The sequence below is a fragment of the Alexandromys fortis genome, unplaced genomic scaffold (genome assembly GCF_014885135.2).
Source record: "Alexandromys fortis isolate MF-2015 unplaced genomic scaffold, M_Fortis_MF-2015_v1.1 scaffold_102, whole genome shotgun sequence".
In the NCBI taxonomy this organism is placed as follows: domain Eukaryota; kingdom Metazoa; phylum Chordata; class Mammalia; order Rodentia; family Cricetidae; genus Alexandromys; species Alexandromys fortis.
The window spans coordinates 892,599-909,788 of NW_026067984.1; the positions used below are offsets into that span (position 1 = coordinate 892,599).

The window sequence follows — 17,190 nt, forward strand, 5'->3', positions numbered from 1 at the left end:
ATAACTTTCTAATGTGTGGGGGAAATGCTGATATTTCAGCCAGGTATATTACTTTTAGTCTGATAGGAAGTAAGTTAAAAGCATAATTCATATTCCCTAAAGACTTCTGCCATCACAACTTCAAAAGCACTTCAGTGTTTTTTTCAGCAATACAATACTAAAATCAAAAGCATTTCAAGAGAAAGAGAAAGAGAAAGGGGGCCAGAATAGAAAAAACAAAAAACCTACAACGAACTGATTTGGAGAGTACATAGGAAATGAAAGATCTTATAGATGAACCATTATAATCTTTAAAGAGGTAGCTCCCAAAATGATCTACTTTAGACCAGAGGAAAATTCCTGGAGATGTTTACCTTGAACGTAATCAGAGGAGGAGGCAAACGCAACAGAAGATATTAGTTCAATTTTTTTAATCACCAAGGACATTAACACAGTTAGGAAAGTAAGATAAAACCCAGAACAATAAATGAACAAAGAGAAGCAGCCTCTGGTGTTGTGATTAGAAACCATTTTTTTGTTCCCTTGTCTTGATCTACCAATTTTTCCTTTATCTTCCTTGACAAATCCATTCAACCAGGACAGGTTTTATCTTCATGTAAAAGTGCAATGTGTGTGTATATATGTACATGTGTGTTTCAGGTGCGTGACGCACACACCCAGCTATTACAAAGTTCTCAGTGTTTAAAGGTGCCCATATAGTTATAAAATATTGTATCTTGACTTTACTGTCACCTAAAACAAGGCTCTATGTTAGCAAAGGACAAGACATGAAATGAGACGAGCAGAATGACCTCGCATCGGATGTGCAAAAGAGGCAAAGGCAGCGCTGGCAAGTTCTGAGAGTGACAAACCACAAGCACACCTGGCTGACTGTGTGGCGAATAGACCAGGCCTGACATTGCTGTGAAAGACGGAAGTCAGTAAGCATTTGTCGGGCAGGGTATGGTGACGATTCACACTCTGATTCCAGCACATGTGAGACTCGGGCAGAATTATGAACTTGAGGCCAGACTAGGCCATGTAGCATGTTCCAGGCTAGCCTGGGCTAGTCAAAAGCGACCTTTGTGCTTGCTCCTGAGGCTGAGGGTCTAACTAGTGATAAAGTGTTGGCATATACTAGTCTACAATTTCACTGAGGCCGTTGCTTTGTTTGTTTGTGTTCTGTTTAGTTGAGACAGGGTCTTACTAACCCAGCATGGCCTCAAACTCACCATGTAGCCATATTTCTCGTTGTTCTGCCTCCACCTACCCAGCCCTGGCATCCGCCACTATGTCCAGCATAGCCATTGCCTTTTGACCATTCCGAATTCATGCTAGGGATTGATTTGGGATCATCGTCTTGTACAAAGCTTCACTTCCTGGAGACACTTAAATTCATATTACTGGACTTTCCCCTGTACCAGCCACTTCTGCATAGAACTCGATCCCTATAACCCCTATACGCATGACCCTGCATTCCTGTCTCCTGCTGATGGCACTTATGAAATCAGCCTTGCATCCACTGTTTCCCCTCTATTGACAGGCATTTTGTAGCAAAATATTTTTCAAGTTATGTAATCTGCAATATTTCTGGGAATTGAACGTTATGTAAAATATCACCACAATTTTGGAAGACTGAAAAGTTTTCGATTTTGCAAAAACAATTTTAGACTCTTGAGTAAGTCAATTTCTGTAGAACCATAAAGATAAAAGCTGTCTAGAAATATGGAGAGGGAAGTGGACCATGAAGGTAGTGAAGACATGTGTGCAGTCTGAATGGTTGGTAGCCACAGAATGCAGAATATTCTGGTATCAGCCTTACCTGTATCTGAGTCCTTGCTCAGTAACTGCGTTTGTCTGATTCTCTTGCTAATAGCTTCCAGAGTCCAGGCAAGTCTTAGAGAAAAGAGTTTTTGTCTATTTTAGCTCACAGCCTTGCAGGATGAAGGGCAAGAGGCTGCATCTGGTGGTGCCCTTCCTGCTGGCGGAGCCCTGGATTAGTGCAATGAGTGCCGAGGGAAGAGATGGAGATGCTTGCATGAGTCAGTGTCTCCTCTGTCAGGGAACGCCACACTACGACCTCACCCAATCCCAGTCACCCCGAAAAGCCACCTCTGACCATCATAGTCAGCTTGCCTTCGGAACATCTCTCCGTGAGAATTAAATTTCAATGCATAACATAGTTGCCCCCAGACCCTTGGAAAACTAACTGGGAAAATGTCTTGAGTGAAAAAGTTTCAGTGCCTGTGGACAGGGTAGTAATATCCCATCTCAAAAAAAGAAATTAAATTTCCACACATCCACCATCGAGGGATTCACTCAAGCAATGTCCAAACCACATCAGTGGTCCTGAAGCATCATTTAACGTCTGACAGCCTATCTCCATATCTGTAAGATGGAATGACATCCAATATAGGAAAGTCTCAATCTAGGATCCTTGTAATTGTGTTGGACAGATGCAAAGATGGACACTGGTTATGAAAGGGACATAAAGCTATTTTTTTCTAGTTCTAATTCTGTCACAAATTTTTGTTTTGTTATTGGTGGTGGATGGTGCATGCATAAGACACATTTGATACTGAAAGTATAAAATTTAACATGAACCTCCACAGCTTCTGTCCCGAATGCCTATGCTAACTGTCTAGGAGTTCAAGGCAGCGTGCAGACTGAGGGTCTGGCTATTTTTGGTGAGTGATGCTTTTGTTCATCTGCAACGATTTAATTGAACAATAAAGTTCATGAGATTATTTTAAAAGTAATTGCTGTAAATCTAAAACGATGTCTTAAGAATGGATTAGAATGGTGTCACATTGTAATCCTAGTGCTTCCCGAGAGTGAGACAGGAAGGCTATGAGTTAGAGCCCGGCTGGGGCAATAAAAATGTAACAAAGGACAAAGAGAGGGATGGAGGAAGAGAGGGAGCGGGGAAGAAAGAAGCAAACAGTAAACATAGGCCCAACCATATTGCTCTTCAGGTCATCGCTCCTTCTGTGAAGGAAGGAAAGCTCTGTGCTTAATGTGAGGCACATCTAGCAGCAGATATTCCTAGCCAAACTTAGCCAGTCACCGTTTCCATGGCAACCCCTGGGCTCCGAGCAAAGGGACTAAACATAAAGAGATTCTGTATGCGACTTGTGGCAGGTCACTTGTTTGAGATAGTCTGGGTAACTCTCCGGGTGAGGAGGGGAAGGAGTTTGCTCCAACACGGGGGGAGCAGAGACGTGAACTCTTTATGCACCATCTTATTTGGGAAAGCAATGTTTAATTGTTTAACAATCTGGCCTCATTTTCCAGCGCAATTATCCTTCATAGCCTATCAGACGGCTGCAAGGAGTTGATCAGAGGATGCTCATTAGGGAGACGTTACAAAAACAACAAAAAAACAAAAACAAACAAACAAACAAAAGCTAGAGTATAGGATGTGAGGGGTTCTTGCTGGGAGAAGCAGGCAGGATGTTGTTGGTTATTATCCAGGTCTGTGCAGCCTCCAGGAAGCAACAAGCTGGAGCAGCTCAGAGAACTGCCATCGGAATGAGGCAGGTCAATGCTGTTGGGGCTCACTGATGTCTTTTCTACTCAGAAGGAACATTTTTCTCCATGCTAAAGAAGGGTCAGAGAGATGACGCAGTGAGTACAGGCACTTTTTACCAAACCTGAAAACCTGAATCTGATCCCCAGGACCCACATGGTGGAAGAAGAGTCCCCACTTCAGAAGGCTGTTCTCTGTGTGCTAACACAGAACACACAGTACATGCACACTGCCCTTCCCCGGGGCATGTAGGGCTTTGCCTGTGCCTGCCAAACAAGAAGTGATCCTCTGACTATAGAAAACCCGGAAACCAGTCTTTTCAAGCATTTTTTTTTTTAGATAGAGTATCAGTATGTAGCTCTGGCTGTCCTGGAACTAACTCCCTGTACAGACCAGACTGGCCTTGAACTCACAGAAGTCTATGTGCCTCTCCCTGGCTCCTGAGTGCTGGGATTAAAGACCAGTGCCATCAGAGCTGGTTCAAAAAAAATATTTACTGATAGAATTTTTCATCGTCTGATGTGAAAGAAAGAAGACAGCACAAGCCCCCAGCAAATACCTAGTTTTTTCTAATGTTGTAGACTTCTAAAGCTGTTTTCAATTGAAACACTGAATTACAATGAATATACAAATAAAAGCCCTCTTTGGCTGAGAATTTACATTATTTCTAAACATATATCAATGTGTCATAATTCACTTCAAGTAGATGAAAAGAAAAAGGGAAACAGTTTGGCGCTTGAATATTTTCTGTCTCTAAAGGACAAATACTCTCATATAAAACCCTCATTATGAAGCTTTTCTTTGAGGGGAGAAAGATCTGTTTCAGCTCATGAGTCCGAGGCATGATCCCTCATGATGGAGAAGGCGAGAGGCTGGAGATGGAGGTGCAGGATGCTTGTCTGCATCTTCATGATCAGCAAACAGAGGAAAATCTCCCATTCTGTATAAAAATTTGTCTTTTAAAAGTCAGCTAAATGAAGAAACACTGAAACATCTCAGTTTTACTTAATAACAAGACTGATGAAAAGAAAGATACTTTTTTGTGTGGTATGAGACATGAAAAAAAATGTTTCTATAGATGTCCGGGATACTTATTTCCAAAACATAGTGTCATTACCAAATCAGCTGAGGTCACTTGGGAAAGAGTCAGGGGGCTAGGGAGCTGGTCCAGTCAGGAAAGACACTGCAGAAGCAAGGAGGCCTGAGAACCTACATAAAATAAATAAATGTAGAAGGAGAGACCAACTCAGGAAAGTTGTCTTCCGACCTCCACACACGTGGAAAGTGCGTCCCCTACACAGAAATAAAATGAAATGACGCTGAGTGATAGAGGTGATGGCAGAGGAGGACACCAGCTGCTGACCTCTGGCTTCCGTGTGCGCGTGCACACACACACAAGCGCACACATGTGCATACACACATACTGCCCAGCTGTGAGTTCTATTAGAAAATTTGTTTAGAAAAGACCTGGCAAGGCACCTTTGACCGAAATAAAAGTCCAAATTTATATACAATTTTGTGACTTGGTATTATGTGAAACACGGTGAAAGGTCCTAACCAAAGTGCCTCTGCCAAGAACCCTGCAGCCCGGGATTGCAAAAATTCTGTTTGCAAATATGTGCATGCATTATTAATGCAAAGGCGTGGAAGCAAGTAGGATCCCAAGGCTGTGTTATACTAATGTGACTGCAGGGCTAATCAATGCCTCCTTTATCATTTCAGTGCATGTGTGTATCTTCTCCAGAAACTTGATTTAAAAAAAATCTATACAACTTCACAAGTGATAGACAGACTGACCTTTTCACGAAGATATACAAGGCACGTGTGCGCACATACACACATATATATGATTACTCTTAATATATTGTGTATATATAATATATAAATATCCATTGCAACTTTTATAACTTTGGGGTTATTCATTCTTTTCCAAACATTAAAATAGAATTTAGAGAAAGAGATGTTATATATCATATCATGTTAGTGATAGGGAAGCAGTAACACAAAAAAGCATGTAATGTTTTTTAAAATAAAAATTTCAGTCCTCACTGTTAGTAAACTAAGAAGAAAAATAATTGGTTTTCAGTTTTTCAAACAGGACACAGTGTAGAATTCCAAGAAAATCACTGTGTTAGGTGGGGTTTCTATTTGCTGTGAAGAGACACCATGACCACAGCAACTCTTATAAAGGAAAATATTTAGTGTTGTGGCTTACATTTCCAGAGGTTTAGTCCATTATCATCACAGTGGGACATGGTGGCATGCAGGTAGACATGGTGCTGGAGATGGAATTGTGAGTTCTACCGCTTGACCCACAGGCAGCAGGAGTTGGTTTGAGACACTGAGCTTGGCTTGAGGATCTATGAGACCTCAAAGCCTGCCTTCACGGTGACACACTTCCTCTAAGAAGGCCACATCCACTAATAGTGCCACTCCCTTTGGGGGCCATTTTCTTTCAAATCACCACAAATCACTAACACAAAAATGTGATTTTCTCAAGTAACTTTTGTTGAGCCTGCTTGGCTTGCTATTTTTCTTTTTTTCTCTCTGTAACAGCCCTTGCTGTCCTGGAACTAGCTCTTATAGACTAGGCTGGTCACGAACTCACAGAGATCCACCTGCCTCTGCCTCCCAGGTGCTGGGATTAAAGGCGTGCACCACCAACACCCAGCACCTGCTATTTTTTTCTAATGAAAATAGACATAGAAGAAATGAACACGGTCCTTTGAAACACTGACGTGGGCACTAAGACAGAACTACATTGAAGCTTGTAACACACAACCTCAATTTCCTTACAAGCTTCTTGCTGGTGGTGAAGGATTTTGCTTTATTGCTGTGTGTTTTTTCTTGAGATAAGAGCTTGCTTTGTAGCCTAGGTTGACCTGGGGCTTTCCTTGCTCTTACCCCAGTCTCTGGAATGCTGGGGTTCCAGTCATGTTCTGCCATGCCAGCCCCCTTCTTTCTTAGAGATATTTATATGTTGTGGATAATTTATCTGACGTGTGTTAAAGCTTACTGATAGTGTGATAGCATCACCTGTTCCTTTTGCTCTAGTAATATAAAAAAAATACAAAAAAAGTTTCGTGCTCTGAGCATTGGCCATTGTTCAAACTCCCTGCTCAAAATAATTAGCTGATTCAACACTTATTCATTGTTCATCTCGCTATTCATTTCTTATTTATCAACTCATTGCTAACACATTTTGATGAATTACAGGTATCAGAGTTAACACTCTGGCTACTTAAATAAGCAGATGAAAACTGAATCTTACGGAACAAACTTCAGTGGCAAAAGACAAGGAAAATACCACTCGTAAAGTCAGTTTGTTTATTTTTGGATCACAACAAAACTAACTCATCTCCTGAGTCAGGAGAGTCTTCATTACATCGTGTGAGCCTCCTATTTTTGCTCTGTATCATCCTTTTGTTGGTCTCTAAAGCAAAAGCACTGAAACTCGCATTACAAAGCCACCCTAAAATTTTATTCTGTAATTATCTCTGTGGGCTGAGTCAGAGAGAGAGAGCTAAACTTAAACCGAATGGTAATGTCTTGATACATTTTTGCCAACTTTTTTAAAGGGTACAGACCACTAAAACTGCAATTGTCCCGAATGAACTAAGAGCAAATGGAGAGACACAGAAACACCACGTCACAAGCCATCTCTGAAACCAGTCATGACTGGGTGGCTAAGAGCTGAGACACTACCCTTGACTCAGCTTGGTAAGCAGTTAAAAGGAACATGTCAAAAGCATGGGCTTTGAAATTAGGAACCAAACCTGGGTGAGTCTCTTGAAAAATAAAAATCTGATGGCCAAATTTATTAACTGAACAAGGGAGGTGGCAATCAGGACCCTGGAAGTCAAGTTTCTGTCCCACCATAACGGCTGTCACGTGATGGGAGTCTTAACATAGTGGCTCCAAGCACTAAGAAAGGAAAAACCCTGCAACAATTGATATGGTAACCAGAGCCAATGATCTTAGTTTGAAATCTATATCAGTGCTGCTTTCTAGGCCAGAGGATTCTGGCGAGGACGAAGCAGCAGCAATTATGGGGCCGGGACTGGTCAGTGGAAGAGTGTATACTTAGCATACACAAGGTCCTGGGTACTATCCCCAGCACCAAGGGAAGAGATAGTTAGTGATATGCATATTAGTGACTTCTCCATCAGTCATAGCCTATACCTACTATGGTGGTCCCCTAAGGCTGTCAGGAGCTGAAAAATTCCTATCACCTATGACATCATAGCTGAGTCATAATGCTGTCTTACCTCAAAGCATGACCTACTTAGGATGATGTAGTTGTAAACGGATCTACAGTGCGTACTGCTCAGATTCGAGTAGAGCAGACACAGTGATGTACAACACAGGATATTTGGCCATGACACTACACACACACACACACACACACACACACACACACTATGTTTCTGCTTTATAGATCCCCCATACTGATGCAAACAATTTACAAAGATTACGAAGAAGAAAACTCTACTTTGGCTCTTAGCTATGGAGGTTTTAGTCCGTGCTCAGTTGGGTCTGTGCCAAAGCGGCTCACCATCTGGGAAGTATCATGGCATCCAGGAAGTGAGGAAAATATAAGAGTCCTGGCTTCCCAGAGGAATCAACACCTGCTAAGACCCGGCTCAGGAAGTGTTCATTGCCACCCCCACCCCCGTCTTAGTTGCCTTTCTGTTGCTGTGAAGACACCATGACCAAGGAAGCGTACAGAAGAGAGCGTTTGTTGAGGCTGGCAGTTTCAGAGACGGAGTCCGTGGCCCTCATGGCAGGGAGCATGGCAGCGGGCAGGCGGGCATGGTGCTGGAGCAGTACTAGAGAGCTTGCATCTTGAGCCACAAACACAAGACAAGGCTAAATGGGAACGGCTGAGCTTTTGAAGCCTCAGAGCCCACCCAGTGACACACCTTCTCCAACAAGGCCACACCTCCGAATCCTTCTTAAACAGTTCCATCAGCTGGCAATCAAGCATTCAAATATGTGAGCCGATGGGAGGAAGCCTCAATTACATCACCTACGAGTGCCACACTAGGGAACAAGCCTTTAACTGACTTGGGCCTCTAAGGGATTATCTAAGCGATTATTATAAGCACTGACTTCATCCCATTGTCTGGGAAAATCATTTTTTTTTTTCCTATTTGTTCCACAAGACTTCTTCCCTACCCAGTACTGATGATAGAACCGGGGGTCCGGCACATGCTGGGCAAGCGTTGTGAGCTTCTAATGGTGGCTGCCGCAAGTGAAAATTTTGGGACCCCAGGTTTTTATCACACCTAGATTCCCATTGATGTTTTAGGCTACAAAACCTCGGGAATTTCACTTTCTGGACAAATGACGTGAGTTCAGCCCTGACTTCTGCTGATTGTAGAGAATAAATGCTCACGCACGCAGAGCCCCCTTCAAGGTGTATTATGCCACAAAGTAGTTCCCCCCCATGGCATTTGTACTTAGACGGGTTTTAAAACTCTACATCTTTGTAGTAGTGATTATCTTAAAAATCCAAGTGGAAAGGCAAATGAAAGGTATTATTAGCCATTTGTAGACCAGTATTTTACTTTGTGTAGGACTGTAGAGATAATGGGTAAGGAAGGGCTTTGTAAAATATTATTCAAGTTATTATTTTAGTCATTCATGTGTTACTGCATTTTTATAAATGCGCCCTGAAAATAAGGAAGGCATGTTGTGCTCTATACTGTAATTATGCTTTAACTGGAAATAAGCTCTGAGCCATGCATTCCCTCCGTACCTATTTATTGCCTTTGTGCTGGAATAGCTATGCATTTTAAAAAATAATAGTCATAGAGCCACACACCAAACCAAAAAAAAAAAAGAAAAGAAAAGAAAAGGCTTAAGCTCTGATCAGTTTCTCTGCCATTACATGGAGCTGCCCTTAAACATTGGAAAAATACAAAGCCAACAACAGTTCCTGATTGTAAATAAGACTTACACATTAGAAGAAGAAGAAGACCCATGGTTCCCTCAGCTGGTTTGACACTATAAGGCTCGGCGATCAAGGGCAAGATGAGGCAGCGCCAAACAAAGGCTGTGCTTTCGCTAGTGCCTGATTGTGACTGGGCAGCAGTGTTCTTACACTGAGTTTTCTGACCCCTTTGTCCTGTTTGCTCCTGCCTATAATTAGAAAAGGATAGCATTAGAAATTCTCAAAGCCTGGGCTAAGGAGGCTGGCCTTGCAAGTAAGAGGATGTGCGAGCAGTCCATACCCAGAACCCAGGAGAAAAGCTCCTGGCCAGAGCATCAGAGAAGTGGAAGTGGGAGAAGCCCTGGGACTCACGAGCCACTCAGCCCAGTCTACTCTGCCAGTCCCTGGCCTGGGAGAGAGCCTGGCTAAAACATGGACTCTGATGAATGGCCCTGGGTTTTCCTCTGGTCTCGATAGGCGCTGGCACAGGTGCAAACGTAAATACACTCACGCGAGAAATATTCAGACTCATTAACAAGAATTTCTTCTAGACGAAAACAAATGCCACAGGTAAGGAGGAGAAGTCCCAGTGTGCACTGGGGTAGCAGGGTGACCGCAATGCCAGTAACGCGCTGTGCATTTCAAAGAGCGGGTCACTCAGTGGTAGAGCACTTAGTGAGGCTGTAAGTTCAATTCCCAGTACTACAAAAACAAAAGAAAGAAAAGCTGGTAATAGAAATGGGATAGCTGAGTAAGACCAGAGGGTAAAGAACAGGACGAAGAATGTGAATTCAGGACCTCACTAAGTGCTCTACCACTGGCTGATCTGAGCAGCCCGCTACATGTAATTTCTGTTTTAATGCACCACTTAAAAGATGTATTTAATGAGAGGCAGGTAGATCTCTGTGAGTTCGAGGCCAGCCTGGTCTACAAGAGCTAGTTCCAGGACAGGCGCCAAAGTTTCAGAGAAACCCTGTCTCGAAAAACAAAACAACAACAAAAACATATAATTAACCAAAATGCAAGAAGACCTATGGCAACAGTTGTCATTTTCGACTTCAGGTTTCCGTATTTACCAAGACATGTACTGGTTTAAAAAAAAATGCAGTCATTCCTAGCTTTTTCATACAGGCTTCTATTATAAATAGTCTCTAACAAGTTTCCAATGCTCACTTTAATAATTAACAGTATTTTGATAGGTTAATATGCACTTGTGGTTTGTTTTTTAACAGTATGTAATGATACAATAAACATCTTGGGGAACAGTGTTCCCCAACTAAAGTTGTATCTCTCCTCAGGAAAAGAAATCAAAGTGTATATGTGTGTGCACTTGAGTGAATTTGTGTGCACCACATGTGTGCAGGAACCTGAAGGGGACAGGAGGGGGCATTGGGTTCCCTGGAACTGGAGTGACAGGTGGTGAGCCTGCAAGTGGGTGCTAGAAACCAAGCCAGGTCCTCTGCAAGAGCAGCAAGTTCCCTTCATTACCGGGTCCATCTCTGCAGCCCCTGCTGCTACTTTTTGAGGCAGGGTCTTAATCTAACTTTGCAAACGTTGGGCTTGAGAGACCGAGTTACTCCTTCAGCTCTTCTCTTCTTCCATCAGCAGCAGACACAAGGACTTCAGCTCTGAACTGGCCAGTGACCGTGTGTCCTGGGTATCGAACCCAGGGCCTCCCATATGCTAAGCATGTATGCTACCACTGAACCATAGCTCTAGCCCCCAATGACTTTGATTTGTACTAATTATAGAATAGTTGTCTTTGGTATAATTAATTGTTTAGGAAGTAAAAAAAGAAAAGTACCTTTAACTGCTGCACACATTGGATTACAAAAACCTCCAATTACATTCAGATAATGAGAGAATGCTCTTTCTAAGATTCCATATTAGATCATAACTAACAGATAAATAGATCAGTTATATATAATATTATATGAAGGGCAGATAGGAAATAAAAATCTCTGTTCCTGTCAGAAGTGGCCCATCCAACTCTTTGTAAGAGGTTGTTGGATCACAAACAGCTACAGAGTTTGCAGATGATTCTCTTCTCATTTGATTTTATTTCTCCCTTTGTTTAAAAAAATTGTTTCCATGGTTACTATGATCCATAAACTTACAAATCTTACATCCTGTTCAGGGACTATAAAGGCTGCATGGACAGCTGTACCCAGGAGGGCACCTGCCTCGTGTGCAGAGGGCCTGTGTCCCAAGTCTCTCTCTGTAGTAAAAAATCTGTCTTCCAGCTCACTTCTCTGTGTTGTGGTATTTATAAGGCTGCATGATCGGCGGAGGATTCGTGTGCAAAGCCTCCCTGCACACAGTGAGAAGCAACCTTAGCGGTGAACCCCTGTCTCTTTAGCTTAGACTTGTTATCTGTCAGCCATGGATCCCCGGTCTATTTGATGCTTTTCTGTTCTGTATCTCTATGACTATTGTCTCCAACAAATTTCCTTCCTTCCTAGCCCCAAAGCCCATCCAAGAGCGAAGGAGACGCTTGTCTGGTATAAACTGTCCAATAGCAACAGACTTCTTGCTTCGGCCGCCATTCTTTTCCAAAGGGTCACAATTTATAGCCATTCATTTGGACATGGAGTCTGTGTCTCAAGGTTCCTTGTATTCCTACATCACCTTAGCGTGACAGCAATGTGGCTCAAGAAAGCAACTGGTTATTGCTTGTGCTTAGTTCTGGGTTTGTATAGCTCATGGTTTCTCTTACTCTCCCTCCTCTGCCTTTATTCTTTGTATTTCACACTGAGGGATGCCTCACACTGAACATAGCCATCGTGAACGCTGGAGATGGAAGACCGTCAATATCCCTTCACTTCCAAACAGGCGCACAAAACTTCCAGCAAGCAAGTGAACGGAGTCTTAGAGAAGGGAGGAGGGAAAGCCAGCTTGTCAGAGAAGCAGCTTTTGCATGTCGAAATCTGCCTGCTTTGGGAAGGAAGCCAAAGTCGGGGGTCCAAGACGATTCCGACTGCATTGCATTCCATTTATTATTTATATAGTGCTTATTGCTGCAGTCACGGGGTGCTTTCCAGCGAAATACAACGTACCGTTGGGAGCAAAGGAGGAAATGAGGACCGGGGAATGGGGGTGGGGGTGCTGTGGCATCCATTATCATGTGAGGTGCTGGAGCCTTGGCTGAGCCAGGAGGCGCCGCCCCTGTCTGACACAGGTGTGAAGAATACATTGTTTGGTATCAGCAGCAGAAACCTTGGAAGCTGGAAGCCAAGCTTGGTACACAGAGTATTTCTCCTCTAATCAAAGTTCTCACCTTCCTGTACAGCGGGGGAAGGGACAAAGGGGTCCCTAGGTCTCCTGTATCCACCCTGAAATTCAAAACCTGTGCAGAACATAAAGGTTACCCAAATCCACCCTATTTCCTCACCCTTCCAGTTTGGGGGTTTGTGTGTGTGTGTGTTTTCGTTTAGCTTTGGTTCCTGTGGTAACAGAGAGAGCAAGAACTACAATTTCTGGAATTCAAGTTTTGTTCATCTGGATAACATTTGGAAATCCTCAAAGGGGGGGGGGGAGGAAGGGAGAACCAGGTGATGACATCAGAATACTTCTGGAGCCCCATCGGTGTGTGCGGTAGGGGTTCAATACGTTCTTTTCTTCAGCCAGTTCTTCACGCAGCCCCTAAGGAAACGCTCCCTCCTTAAGGATGTCCCAGAAGCCCAGGAGCTGAAAGTACAGCAGGCACGTGATGGCATCAAAGACTATCCTTGAGTAAATGTTCCTTTTCTTGGGTAAGCAGGGACTTCCGTGAGCCACAAAAAGCCGTGGAAATGTCTTTGCAGAAATCCTGTACCGATGAATAAGTTAAATACAGCTGCTTTAGCCTGCAGTGCTCAATATTGTCTTCGATGATTAAAAAGGCTGACTCCAGTGGGAGCAGAGCCCGTGCTGCAGAGATTATTATGTTTTGAACCATTTTCTGTAGGAGGAACAGGGGATGGGGGTGGGGAGGAAAGGAACAAGAAAGATGCCAGCTTCTGTAAAGAGCTGCCAGGTTCAGGGTGACCACCACCCTTCGTAGCTGTTGCTTCTTTTGTTTAGACGGGATCTCCTTCTATCATCCAGGATGGCCTCAGACTTGTGATCATCTTACAGCCTCAACCTTCCAAGTGCAGAGATCACAAGTATGATGTGGCTCAGGAATCCCGATTTAAAAACTCAAGCGTCCAGTGGATTTCCATGATGTCTGTTCATGTCCATCTGTAATTACCTACCCTTTGTTAAAGAATGTTAAAGGCCAGATAGGCGTGGCGGGTCAGGCCCATAGTCCCAGCTGCTCAGAAGGCTGAGGCAGGAAGTTCACAGGTTCCAGGTCAACCTGGATTACGCAAGGAGACCTTGTCTCTAAATAAGTAGGTAGACAACATTAAAAGGAATGTTAAGTACAGCGTGTCTCTTAGTGGTGTTGGCAAGGAGCCAGCTAAAACTTGCGCCTATGCTGGGAGTGGGGTGGGAGTTGGGGGGTGGATATGGAATTGAGGCAAATGCTAGGGCAAAGGTGACCCGGGAAAGGCCTGAAGCAGCACGTTTTATGGTTACAGCCACAATGGGCTTGCAGAATACGTGGACGTGACCTCGGAAGAGAAGCACCAGGATTCAGGCTGTGTTTACTGCACCCAAGTAAAACAGGACAAGATAAGAGCGGAAGGAAGGTTATGATGGCATGAACTCTAAGCAAGGGTTGAGTTGAAAAGATAGGTTGCTTGTGTCCGTCGGATTTGGGGGAATCCCTTCATGGCTGCCAGATGATGCTGGGGGAAATAGAGCCCTTTCTGGGGGTTCTTAGTCTTGTTAATAAGAGAAGTTGAGAACAGACTGAAGCTGAAGCTCATTCACGGACGGCAGGCGAAGTGAATTCCAGCAGCTGCTGGAAGAAGAGAATGAGGAGCAGGAAGATGTGGAAGGCGGATTCGTGGCCAGTGCGCAGCCACCCGATGCCAGGGAAGCAGTGTAGAAAGAGTAAGGAGGGTCAGAGGAAAAAAGAAGATCTACTTAGGTTCTGGCCAGCATCTTTTTTTTTTTTTAAATCTGGCCAGCATCTTAAAGCAAGGGGAAAAAAAAAAAAAAGGAATCCTTACCCCTTCCAGAAAGGTGATCAGACCCAAGCAAAGGTCTCTCTAGGGGTTTGCAGGGGCGTGGGGGAGGTGGGGATTCTGGGAAGGAAACCTGCAGAATCTCATTAAGGAAACAATCTCCCCACCCATCTCTTTAGTGTGGCAGAAGGTGAGCCCACCTTCCTAGGATGATCCTTAGGTCAGGTGTTTGAACTGGCCCAACTGGAATATCAGGTCCAGCCAGAGATTCTGTTCTCTTGACCAGAAGGAGCTTTTCCTTAATGGGCCTTTACAGCTTCTCTGACACTTGGAACAAGAACCACAGGCCTGTGAATGGATTTCTAATTGGAGGGGGGGAAGGAAAGAGAAGGAAGGAAATGAGGGTCTATTGCAGGGCCCTGCATGGGTCCCATCTGCTCAGAACAGATCCTGGAGAGGGAGCAGAGAGTCCATGGACACGAGAAGAGAAGGGACATTAAATGAGGGCATTAAATGAACAGAAATTAGAAATAGAACACACTTCGAGCGACTAACTGAATGTGTGGGTCAGAGGGACCCCCAGACTGTGAAATGCTAAGTTCCCTAGCTAGGGTGCCCCTAATTGGTCGGCAATCGTCTCTGAAGTCTCAAAGACATTACTTGCGGGTAACTTTTCTTGGGACACGTGAACAAACATCTCCTCATCCCTGGCAGAGCACCAAGGACAGACCAAAGTAAGCATTCCTCCAAAGGATAACTTGGTAAAATTTATTTGGCTTACTTAGAAGAGCCTGGGTAGAGGGTTACAAAGAGCGCACGTGGGATTCTGGAACAATTCTCCTTGGAAAAGTCCAACCCCAGCACAGCTACAAGTGCCTAAAAGCAGCCCAGATGGAGGAGGAGTGGCTGGAATCTCAGGTGTGGGTCTAATGACCTTCCTCATTCCTCCATTCTCTGAGGGGACGTTAACCCACCTGGTATCATGAGGGCCTCCTGAAGATAATCACAGGTTCTCTGATTTCAAAAATGCGGTCGTCCAGCCAGGTCCAGAGGGCAGCATTCCACACCACACATTGCTCAATATAGTGACTACCCAGGGCTGGTTGTATTTGAAAAGAAAGTACATCCCGTAGGTAATGCTTAACCCAAAGGAATGACCAGGGGAAGCTAACAGCTATCCCGCTTAGTGTGCATTTGGTACTTTCGTTCCAATCATTACAAACTATTTGCATCCATCCAGCGATCTGTCCCACGGAGACAGTAGCATCAGCAAGCCATCCACAGAAGGAAAGGCACGGACTCAGACAGAGTCGGGAAAGCGTGCCTGTGAAAGGGAGAGGCACGTTTCAAATCACAACCTTTCACCTTCTTCAGACATCTTTACCCTACACTCCACACCAGTGGGAGCCTGTGGCAGGGAGGTGGAGAAGTCGGAGTTGTGCGCGGCTGGGCTCTCAGGATCCGTGCTTTGGGAACCTCTGTTCAGTCCTGCTGATGGCTTCTCAAGGGCAAACACAGACACAGATCGTCTTTTTTTTTTTTTTTTTTCAGAGAGGCTGGATATTGTAATGTTGATGCATTTGAAAATGAAAATAAACAAACCTCACGTGATTTGAGCAAACACGCGTAGGCGTGAACGGGACACTGCTGCTTTGCCCCTGTGTACTTGGTTCTCTCCCGGGGTAGTTTCCAGAAAGAGCTCAGAACTGAGGTCCCTGATGTCTGTGCCTCTGCACCACGGTCCTCTTGCTCCCAAGCGCAGCCTCTCAGTCCCTCAGGTCTCTCTCGTCAGTTTCTCTCCATTGACTCGTTCTTACTTCTCGGAGGGGATATTTGAAAGTTGCACAGGGGAACTTGGTTTCTTTCTTGTGGTCCTTGTCTGTCTGTTGTTTTGCATTCAGCACCGGGCTGAGCGATAGCCTGCAGTGCCGGCGGTGGGGACAGGGTGAGGAGCCAGCAGGGATGGAAGGTTTCGCACCCAGGACCTGCACAGGAAGACGAGGGAGTCAAAGGACAGAGCAGTGTCGCGAAATAGAGTTATGATCTACCGAGACAATGTCGTGCGCATGCCAGGTCTTGATTGCATTTCAGTCCCCAGACAGGCAACTTCCTGTGTTCCTCTGACACTGCTGACTGCTTTACTGTGTGTGGGGTGGGGAGGAGCCAAAAACAAAAACAAATAAAAAATAAATAAATAAATAAATAAATAAATAAAAGACAACTGTGTTTGCTCTTAAATGAACAAGTAAGTCATAGGAACAGGATGACAGAGGAAAGAGAGGAACTTTATTTTTATTTTTTTCCAAATAGATGCTTTAACTCTTGACAGACAGGATTCCATTTATTTACAGTAAGTAATTTGGAAAATACGCATACTACAAGTGGACTCTTCTCTACATTCAGCCATGAAAGTGATTCGAATGTGGTGCTTTAGCAATTCAGACACACTATTAAATTAAAAAAAAAAAAAACCTATATTTATTTGTCAGGGGCAGGGGAGGGGGCGCTCACAGTGAGTAGAGGACAAACTCACAGAGGACCAACCCCTTCCACAACATTGATCAGGAGGACCAAATTAAGGTCACCAGGCTTGACAGCAGGTGCCTTTACCCGCTGAGCCACCTCCGATCCTAGACAGCATTTCTCAGCTCCTGTTGTGCACAGGGTGGTGGGCGCTGTCGGGAGAGGACCAG

General features: G+C 44.2%; 1 long non-coding RNA gene across 1 annotated transcript; it reads right to left on the reverse strand.

The window, feature by feature from the left end:
• Positions 1-3,239: 3,239 nt before the first annotated feature.
• On the reverse strand, positions 3,240-16,641 carry LOC126511598 (uncharacterized). Its single transcript, XR_007594745.1, has 3 exons — positions 15,472-16,641; positions 9,471-9,652; positions 3,240-3,579 (listed from the first exon to the last, which is right to left on the reverse strand). It is a non-coding gene; the product is annotated as an uncharacterized lncRNA (long non-coding RNA).
• Positions 16,642-17,190: the final 549 nt, after the last annotated feature.